Raw genomic sequence first — 9,826 nt, 5'->3', positions numbered from 1 at the left:
ACATATGGGCTGTTTCCATTTTTGGAGTACTATGAATATGTGTGTACCAGGTTTCCTGTGATATATGTTCTCATCTCTCATGGGTGTATACTCAGGAGTGGCGAGAGAACTTTTTCCGTTTGCAGAGGAGGGTTTCTGTCTCCTTTATGTTGAAGGCTTTCCTCAAATATCTAGTGATCCCTGGTGATCCTGTTTCCATCAAAGTCTGAATTTTCAGCACCCCCACCTCAGCCCAGCTTTTCGAGGTACCCAATGCCTCCAAATCCTAAGATTTTTGAAGATGCCAGGGTGTGCAGACATCTTTACTTTACCATCCTAAAACCAAAAGTCTCATAAATACCTTAAAAATCAACTATATAAGCAATTATATCCATTCTTAAAAAAAAAAAATTATAGTAAAGCTAAAATCCCATTATAACTTCTCCCAATTCCATTTCCCTCTCCAGGGGCCAAGTTATTCCCCTCATCCCAGCAAAGCATACTTTCTGTTTTAATTCCACTTCATTTGGCAGATTTTCTTGATTTTTTATTGTTAGGAAAATTTTCAGAGGTTCTTTGAAATTTCCCTAAGTAGGGGCGCCTGGGTGGCGCAGTCGGTTAAGCGTCCGACTTCAGCCAGGTCACGATCTCGCGGTCCGTGAGCTCGAGCCCCGCATCAGGCTCTGGGCTGATGGCTCGGAGCCTGGAGCCTGCTTCTGATTCTGTGTCTCCCTCTCTCTCTGCCCCTCCCCCGTTCATGCTCTGTCTCTCTCTGTCCCAAAAATTAAAAAAATAAATAAATAAATAAAAAACGTTGAAATTTCCCTAAGTAAAATTATATAAAAGTCACTTTCAACCACCGTCATGAGCCCATTAGCCTTATGTTTATGTATTATTTTGTGCATTAAAAAAATTTTTTTTTTACATTTATTTATTTTTGAGAGACAGAGAGAGACAGAGCACAAGTGGGGGAGGGGCAGAGAGAGAAGGAGACACAGAATCTGAAGCAGGCTCCAGGCTCCGAGGTGACAGCACAGAGCCCCACACGGGGCTCGAACTCACAAACCGTGAGATCATGACCTGAGCTGAAGCTGGACACTCAACCCACTGAGCAACCCAGGCATCCCCTATTTTGTGTGTTTAAATTATTACAAATGGTATCATATCATTTGTATCATATATTATATATGTAAAATGTAATTTCAATTAGAATCCCAATACAATTGGGTTGGTTTTTTAAATCGATAAATGATCCTAAAGGAAGATAAATACTCAGGAAGACAGACAACAGATTAATATCCACATTACATGAAAAGGTCTTCTAAATTGTTAAGGAAAAGACATGCAATCTAACAGAAAAGTGGACAGACAATATGAAGAGACAATGCAGAGAGGAGAAAATGCTCTACAAAGAAATATGAAAAGATGCTTAAAGTCACAGACAGTCCAGGAAATGCAACTTAAGGATCAGAATCCATGCTCTACCTTGTCAGGCATAATATGGGAAAGAGCTATTAACAGCTGTTGCTGGCAGGGATATGCGGAAAGAATACTTTCACCTTTAACTTTTGAGAAAAGGTAATGAACTGGGGGGCCCCTGGGTGGCTCAGTTGATTGAGCATCTGATGCTTAATTTTAGCTCAGATCATGATCTCATGGTTCATGGGTTCTGTATCAGGCTCTCTTGGGATTCGTTCTCTGTCTCCTCCTCTCTCTGCCCCTTCCCTGCTCTCTCTCTCTCTCTCAAAATAAATAAACATTTTTTTAAAAGGTAATGAACTGGGGTGCCTGAGTGGCTCAGTCAGTTAAGCATCCGACTTCTGCTCAGGTCATGATCTCACAGCTTGTGAATTTGAGCCCCACGTCCGGCTCTGTGCTAACAGGTCAGATCCTGGAGCTGCTTCGGATTCTGTGTCTCCCTCTCTCTCTGCCCCTCCCCTACTCATGTTTGATTTCTCTCTCTCTCTAAGAATAAACATTAAAAAAATAAAAATAAAAGAAGGTAATGAACTGACTTATATACTGAAAAAAAACTTTTGTCTCTAAATATTTTACACCTCTCATTACACTATTTTGTCTAGATTTATGGTTTATGTTACTTTTAATCCAGACTCAATGCATGAATGCACATAATAATTCTATTCCTCATTATTTTTATGTGCATCTGAACAGCATTCTATATTTCAATTACATTTGAATACCATGTTTATTTAATCTCTTGGATTTTCTATATGGGCAATCATATTGATTGCCTAGCCACAATTTTTCCATTCTCTTTCTAAACACCTGTGTCTCAATTTTTCCTTTCTTCCTCCCTTCCTTCCTTCCATCTGTGTTATTTATGAGGTGAGGATTGCCAGCCCATCAGATGCAGGGATAATGGTCTTCTTTATCTTGTTCTTTACTTTAATGAGATTATGGGACTACATCTAAAGTTTTACCACTAACTAATGTCTATTGTAGGATTTTTGGTGGATATCCTTAATCAGGTTAAAGAAACTCCCCTCTCTGTTTTCTTCATTAAAAGCTGTTTATATTCTTTTCATGGATGGCTGTTAAATATTATCAAATTCTCTTTCTGCTTCCTTTGAAATAATTATATAGTGTCTCTTCTTTAATCTGGTGAGTTACATTGATAAATTTCCTAATGGTGAATTAACCTTTAATCTGAGATAAAGCCTGCTTAGTCATGCTGTATTATTTAATATGCTATTAGATTTAATCTGCTAATATTTTATCGGTTTATGTTTGCAATTATGTTTAAAAAGCCTAAACTTTCCTTATAATCTCCATGCCTCAAGCCTCAGTGACCTTTGCCTAGAGATAAAATTTGACTCTAATCTGCTCTATTCACATTGACAATGGCTCTCAAGTATAATTTTGGCAGGAAGTATGTTAGAATTACCCTTCTCATCTCCAATCTGTTTTTGTTTGATTTAAGAGGGATTGGGAAAAGTCTGAATACCCATACCCAGAAAGGGTTCATCTGCTTGAAAGGGGTGTGGGGGTTGAGCATGAGATTTCCTCTACCCTTTCTAGAACTTGGAAGTATGCAGTTCAGCAAATGCTTCAAGGTTAGACATAAGTGTAATGAGGAAACCCATTTTCAGTTGCTGCCTTGGCGTTTCACAGTGTAACAACCCTGCTCACACCCAGAGTCTGGATACTTAGATAAGGACCTGAGTTTAGGATTCCACCCCAGTTCCCACTGTGCTTTTCCCGGGGCACCTTTTAAAATAACCAATTAGCACTGAACCCCCGAAAAGTGAGTGGCCTCCGTCCCAACCACCTTGTAAGTAACAGGTGCCTCTTATCCTGCTTTTCTGTCTCCTGCTCACTGATGACCTGGGACAGAGGACTGCTCTTCCCCTCGCTTACAATAATTCTTGTGACTTTACTTCCTTTGTGTGCTTATACTGAGACTGCGGCTTCAATCAAAATGACGTGGAGTTTTCACTTCCCCAAAGTGGGGGTGATGAGGGAACATGAGGCAGGCTGAGGGGCAAAGCACAAGCTAGCACCCCCCCTGCCGTGGAATATGTGTGATACTCCTCGGACATTCCTGCTACCCAAGAACAAAGGAAGGGGGTTTAAGTGCTTGCCGTGGTCATGCGGGAAACTCAGGCAAATGAAAAATTAAATTCCCTTACTGCCTATAGTGCATTGACAAGTCCTTGAAACTGGCAGAGTGACCTCCCTCTAAGAGCTCAGCTGCCTGGATGCTGGCACTTTGTGAGGGGCAAAAGAGAACTTTAGCTTAACATTATCCCAACATCAAGGACCCTGTAAGTCAACTTCCTTTATCTCAACTGCCCCAGGATATATGCTGGCCATTATACTCCAAGTTTATGGCCCCCTGATATAAATCTAAAGGGTCTCATGACTGAACTTATATTAAATGGTAATAAATGGTGTTTCCCTAGCAACAGCTAGCCCCTCAAGGTCCTGGAAACCTTGCTTCCAAAGTTCCTTAGAGACTTACTCTATCCCTGACCCCCTGCCAACCTGAGGGTATAGAATGATGAGTTACCCAACAAGACCCCAGTGCAGCTCTCCCTGCCCATGGGTTCTGTCCCTGTGCCTTAATAAAAATTACCTTTTTGCACCAAGGACATCTTCAAGAATTCTTTCCTGGCTGTCGGCTCTGAACCACCCCACCATCACCCCAAAACCTCATCAGGGGCTTGGATGTTGAGGAAGTTGCCTGCCCACCCCATGTGGGTGGCTTGGGCCCTCCCATTCAGCAAGTCATAATCTGCATATTCTATATCTTAAAAAAATTTAAATATTTATTCATGTTTTTTGAGGGAGAGGGAGGGAGAAGGAGGGAGAGTGAGCCTGTGTGAGTGGGGGAGGGGCAGAGAGAGAGAGGGAGACAAAATCTGAGTCAGGCTCCAGACTTTGAGCTGTCAGCTAGAACTCATGAACTGCAAGATCATGACCTGAGCCAAAGTCAGACACTTAACCCACTGAGCCACCCAGATGCCCCCATAATCTGCGTATTCCTAATTTAATACACCAGCTACAGCCCCTCAACACAGATAAACAGAAGGAAGGGAACTAGATGTGTAAATCGTTGATTTTTTTCTTCTGCACTCCTGGCTGGGCTTTCACAGCAGGAGAGATACTCAGAATAGGATGGTCAGGCCAAGCGGTTCAGGGGAGAGCATGTGCTGTGGATCCCACGTGCTCTTTGAAACTTAAGAACTCTAAAATACAGTGAATATGTGAGTGTGAATAAAAACACTACAATAGGGGCACCTGGGTGGCTCAGTCAGTCAAGCGACCGACTCCTGATTCCGGCTCAGGTCATGAATTCATGATTCGTCAGATCGAACCCTGTGCTGGGCTCTGCTCTCTCTCTCAAAATAAGTAAATAAACTTAAAAAAGAAAAGAAAAGAGAAAAGAAAAAAGAAAAAAGAAAAGAGAAGAAGAGAAAAGAAAAGAAAAGAAAAGAAAAGAAAAGAAAAGAAAAGAAAAAAAAGCAGGGGCGCCTGGGTGGCTCAGTCACTTGTGCATCTGACTTCAGCTCAGGTCATGATTTCACTGCTCATGTGTACGAGCCCCACGTCAGGCTCTATGCTGACAGCTCAGAACCTGGAGCCTGCTTCCAATTCTGTGTCTCCCTGTCTCTCTGCCCCTCTCCCACTCACACTCTCTTTCTCTCAAAAAAAAAAAAAAAAAGTTAAAAAAATTTTTAAAAAGCAAATATATAGATAGATAGATAGATAAATAGATTTTTAATTTTTATTTTTTATTTAGGGGAGCCTGGGTGGCTCAGTCAGTTAAGTGTCTGACTTCCACTCAGGTCATGCTCTCACGGTTTGGTTTGTAGGTTCGAGCCCTATATCAGGCTCTGTGCTGACAACTCAGAGCCTGGAACCCTGCTTCCCATTCTGTGTCTCCCTCTCTCTCTGCCCCTCCACCACTTGTTCTCTGTATCTCTCTCAAAAAAATAAATAAACATAAAAAATTTTTTAATTTATTTATTTAGAGAGAAAGAGTGCATGCACATGAATAGGGGAGAGGCAGAAAGAGAGGGAGAGAGAGAATCCCAAGCAGGCTCTAAGATGTCAGCATGGAGCCCCATGAGGGGCTCAATCCCATGAACTGTGAGATCATGACCTGAGCAGAGATCAAGAGTTGGACGCTTAACTGAATGTACCACCCAGGCACCCCAAGAAAAGGATGCTTAGTTATACATCGTGTTGGAACAACTGTGTATTTTTTTTTTAATTTTTTTAAATGTTTATTTATTTTTGAGACAGAGAGAGACAGAGCATGAATGGGGGAGGGGCAGAGAGAGAGGGAGACACAGAATCAGAAGCAGGCTCCAGGCTCTGAGCCATCAGCCCAGAGCCTGACGTGGGGCTCTAACTCACGAACCGTGAGATCTTGACCTGAGCTGAAGTCGGACGCTCAACCGACTGAGCCACCCAGGCGCCCCATGTGTATTTTTAAAAAATGTTTTATTTATTTTTGAGAGAGTATGAGAGTGGGAAGGGCTGAGGTAGGGGGACAGAAGATCTGAGGCAGGCTCTTTGCTGACAGCAGCGAACCCAATATGGGGCTTGAACTCATGAACCATGAGATCATGACCTAAGCCAAAGTCAGACACTTGACCAACTGAGCTACCCAGGCTCCCTGGAACAACTGGGTATTGATCTGGAAGAAAATAAAGTTAGATACATTATCTCCTACCATATACAAAACAAAAATCCAGAGAATAAAGATCCAAATGTTAGAAAGTGAAACAAATAAGCAAAATAAAGTATAAAGACTATGTGAAAGTAATTCATAGAAGAAGAGAATTGAGTATAACACTCCTCATCAACATAATGGAAATTATTTTTCACTATCAGATGGGCAAAAATTTAAAGACTGATACTATCTAATGGTTTTGAGAGTGTGGGGATATCTGGCACATTCTAATTACATAGTCATACACTACTCATGAGAGTAAAAGTTTGATATGATCTGTATTAGTTGGTTTGGGCTGCCATAACAAAATACAGGTATCACAGCCTGGGTAGCTTAAACGATAGAAATTAATTTTCTCACAGTTCTGCAGGCTGGAAGATTAAGGTCAAGGTGCCACCAACAAGGTTGGTTTCTGGCAACACTTCTATTCCTGGCTTAGAGATGACTGTCTTCTTGCTATGTTCTTGGATGGCCTTTCTTCCATGCCTATGGAGACAGAGAGTGAACAGAGATTTTTTTTTTTTTTTTAATTAGAGAGAGAGAGAGAGAGGAAGCATGTGCTGGGGAGAAGGGAAGATGGAGAGAGAGAGGGAGAGGGAGAGAGAGAGAGAGAGAGAGAGAGAGAGAGAATCCCAAGCAGGCTCCATGCTCAGTGCAGAGCCTGATGCATGCAGGGGTCTATCCCATGACCCTGGGATTAGGATCTGAGCTGAAATCAAGAGTCAGACATTCAACTGACAGAGCCATCCAGGTACCCCTCTTCCTCTTCTGATAAAAAGAAACACCAGTCCTATAGGATTAGGGCCCCACTCATACCACCACATTTAACCTTAATTACCTCCTTAAAGGCCCTATCTCTAAGTACTGTCACATTGGGGATTAGAGCTTTAACATGTGAATTTTGGTAGAGGGGTAATCACAGTTCAGTCCAAAACACAATCTTTCTGAAAATAAGCTGCTAGCATCTATTAAAACAAAAAAATGTGCTTATTCACAATAGGCAACAGGTGGAAACAACCCAGATACCAATAAATAGATGAATGAGTAAACAAAATGTGGTATATACATACCATGGACTATTATTCAGCTTTAAAAAATAATGAAATTTTTACATATGCTACAACATGGATGAACCTTGAAAACATTATGCTAAGTAAAAGAAGCCAGACACAAAAAGACAAATATTATATGATGCCACTCACTATGATGTATACAGAACAGGTAAATTCATAAAGACATAAAGTAGTATAGAGGTTACCAGGGCCTGTGGGGAAGGGTGGTTATTTGTTGATGGATACAAGGTTTCTATTTGGGGTGATGAAAAGGTTCTGGAAATGGATAATGGTGATGGTTGCACAGCATTGTGAATACACTTAATGTCACTGAATTGTACACTTAAAATGGTTAATATGGTAAATTATGTTATGTATATTTTACTACAATAAAAGAGACAAAAAATTTAAATATGCACTCCAATTTATACAATGAATACCACACAGAAAAAAAAACACCCTACTCTTACAGTAACATAGATGAATCTCAAATACATATGGTTGAGCAAAAGCCAAGCACAAAAGAGTACCGCGTCATTTGTTTATTTGAAGTTCAAGAACAGACAGACAAATCTAAATTAACGGATATCAGGAGGGTGGTTTCCTCTCAGGGGAGGATTATTGACTTGAAAGGGTATAAGGAAGGTTTCTGCAGAAAGATTTATACCTTGATCTAAATAGTGGTTACATGGACATATACATATATAAATTTTAATTGAGGACTGCCTGGGTAGCTCAGTCGGTTAATCTCGGCTCTGGTCATGATCTCAAAGTTTGTGAGTTCAAGACCCGAGTCGGGCTCTGCAGCACTGGCAGCTAGAGACCTGTTTGGGATTCTGTGTCTCCTTCTCTCTGCCCCTCCCCCTCTCTTTTGTGCTCTCTCTCTCAAAATAAATAAACATAAAACAATTTTTAATGGAATTATGCATCGGATTTGTGTACTATATGTATGCTGCATCCATAGAGAGTAAAGGTATGTATCTTTTGACTCAGTCTACAGAAACAAAAGCATCACTAGGTAACAATAAAAGTTTAAGAATTAAAAAAAAAAATTTTAATGTTTATTTATTTCAGAGAGAGAGAGAGAGACAGGGGGAGGGGTAGAGAGAGAGGGAGACACAGAGTCCAAAGCAGATTTCAGGCTTTGAGCTGTCAGCACAGAGACTTATGTGGGGCTCGAACCCACAAATCATGAGATCATGACCTGAGCCAAAGTCAGACCTTAACCACCAAGACACCCAGGCGCCCAGGAGATTACCAACTTTTGAAAGATATATTTGTATTGTTTGACTTGTATTTTGTCTTTGAAGTAAAAATGCTTCTCTAAAATAAATAAGTAAACAGTATTAGTAAGGAAAAAAAAATACATGATCATTATTGATATCTTGGAAGACACTATGTCAAAATGTTAAGAATGATTATCTCTAGATGGTAAGAGTAAAGATTAACTTCTGTTTTAAATATTTAAAATCAACTTTGTCAAGGCATAATTTATGTACAGGAAAACTCACTATTGAGTGTTTTCTACTGTAAACTTTTCGGTATTTGTACACTGTAAAAATGAATGACAGCATTCTCAGACAATGGTAGTGGCATGATTTTTTAATCTCACCAAATTCTCTCTTAAGAAAACGAGGGTTGTCTGGGTGGCTCAGTCAGTTAAGTGTCCAGCTCTTGATTTCAGCTCAGAGCATGATCTCAAGGTTTGTGAGTTCAAGCCCTGCGTCAGGCTCCATGCTGACAGCATAGAGCTTGCTTGGGATTTGCTCTCTCTCTCCTCCTCCTCCCTCCCTCTCTCTCTCTCAAAATAAATAAATAAACTGTAAAAAAAAAAAAAAAAAAAAAAAAAAGGAGAGAACTAGACAGCAAACCAAAATCCTATCAACTTTGTTTCCAATGATTACAAAATTAGGTGATAAGTTGTCCCCGAGACACCCAAACATTAGTGGGTAAGGACGAACTGATGCAGGAGGGCTGGGTTTAAGTGATGAGGGAGTCTCAGGCAGGCTGAGGGCAAAATACACGCTAGCACACCCCTCCCGCAGGTGGGATGTGTGTGACATTCCTCAGGCACTCCTGGCTACCCAAGGACAAAAAAAGGAAAGAAAACAAATAGCCAACTGATAGAGATCACAGTCATACAGGACTTGGGTCTCCATCCTTGTCTCCACCCAAGGACAAAAAAAAGGAAAGAAAACAAATGGCCAAGTAATAGAGATCACAGTCATACAGGACTTTGGGTCTCCATGGAGACTTGGGTCTCCATCTAGTAAATTACAAGAAAAAGGCAATCTTATCAATAGCCTAAGCTCTAGAATCCTAGAGACTCAGTTTCCTGGAGCCCCAACATCGCCTCTCCACAGTGATACAGGGAACAAAGGCAGAAGGAAATGGCAGGTAAAATTAAGTCTCCTTATAACCTGCAGCCCATTGACTAATACCTGAGGCTGGCAGAGTAAAACGTTTTCCCAGGAACTCCCTACTGTCTTAACGCTAATGCTTTGCTAGAGGGAAAAACCACCTTAGCTGGACAATAGCAAGGCCTCAGGTATCTCCGGAGTCCTCTTTAGCACATCAAAGTCCTTCTGGAGGC

Source organism: Panthera uncia (genome assembly GCF_023721935.1).
Source record: "Panthera uncia isolate 11264 chromosome C1 unlocalized genomic scaffold, Puncia_PCG_1.0 HiC_scaffold_4, whole genome shotgun sequence".
NCBI classification, from domain to species: Eukaryota; Metazoa; Chordata; class Mammalia; order Carnivora; family Felidae; genus Panthera; species Panthera uncia.
The sequence above is the reverse complement of the archived record's forward strand: the minus strand, read 5'-3'. Positions refer to the sequence as shown.